This window comes from Salvelinus fontinalis, chromosome 3 (assembly GCF_029448725.1).
Source record: "Salvelinus fontinalis isolate EN_2023a chromosome 3, ASM2944872v1, whole genome shotgun sequence".
NCBI classification, from domain to species: Eukaryota; Metazoa; Chordata; class Actinopteri; order Salmoniformes; family Salmonidae; genus Salvelinus; species Salvelinus fontinalis.
The window spans coordinates 1,501,522-1,502,844 of record NC_074667.1 but is presented as its reverse complement, the minus strand read 5'-3'; positions in this window follow the sequence as shown (position 1 = coordinate 1,502,844).

Sequence of the window (1,323 nt, the reverse complement as noted above, 5' to 3'; positions counted from 1 at the left end):
ACAGATTATCAGAAAGAGTATGCTGAAATGATTATCAGAAAGAGTATGCTGAAGTGATTATCAGAAAAAGTATGTTGAAGTGATTATCAGAAAAAGTATGTTGAAGTGATTATCAAAGAGAGTATGCTGAAGTGATTATCAGAAAGAGTATGCTGAAATGATTATCAGAAAGAGTATGCTGAAGTGATTATCAGAAAGAGTATGTTGAAGTGATTGTCAGAAAGAGTATGCTGAAGTGATTACCAGAAAGAGTATGCTGAAGTGATTTCCAGAAAGAGTATGATGAAGTGATTATCAGAAAGAGTATGCTGAGGTGATTATCAGAAAGAGTATGCTGAAGTGATTATCCGAAAGAGTATGTTGAAGTGATTATCAAAGAGAGTATGCTGAAGTGATTAGCAGAAAGAGTATGCTGAAGTGATTATCAGAAAGAGTATCCTGAAGTGATTATCAGAAAGAGTATGCTGAAGTGATTATCAGAAAGAGTATGCTGAAGTGATTATCAAAGAGAGTATGCTGAAGGGATTATCAGAGAGAGTATGCTGAAGTGATTATCAGAAAGAGTATGCTGAAGTGATTTTCAGAAAGAGAGTATGCTGAAGTGATTTTCAGAAAGAGTTTGCTGAAGTGACTTTCAGAAAGAGTATGCTAGTTTGAGATGCATTTGTCCCTAAACACTGATTTGGGGTCAGTTTTTGTTTCGTCCTCCTAAAAGTTGAAAGCTGATCCAAGATCTGTAATTAAAGCCTGTGCCAGAATGCATACTAAATGCATAAAGCATTTGAAGAGACATTGAGATATGTCATTCATCCTTCATTCAGGCGCCATGTTGCCTTTGTGCCAGAGGGCTCCCTCTCCAAGGCTGCTTAGACATCCAACAGACACAAAACATAGATGTGTGTGCAGTTGTAGTAAACTTTCCCTTTCTCTCTCCCTCTTTCTTACTTTGTTTGTTTGTATCTATCTCTCTTTCTCTCCAACACATTTTGTTCAGGTGTACGTCATACTCAGGGGAAAGTGAAAACCAACAGCACATTTGGGAATGTTTTGTGTGTGTTGTCCAAGGTCGTAATATGGCATAAGTTATATCTACTAGACATAAACTGTGTTCAATAGTCAGGGGTTGAAGGCTTAAAAGGCCAGTTTGAGACATTATCTAGCCCAAAGATCAGTGCATAGTTTCATCCCCCTCACCTCCTCAACCCTCCTCCCCTCTCCTCACCCCACCTCCCCGCAGTGCAGAAGAAATATCTGCCAGCACAGAGAATAAATATCCGCCAGCGCAGAGAAGAAATATCCGCCAGCGCAGAGAAGAAATATCCG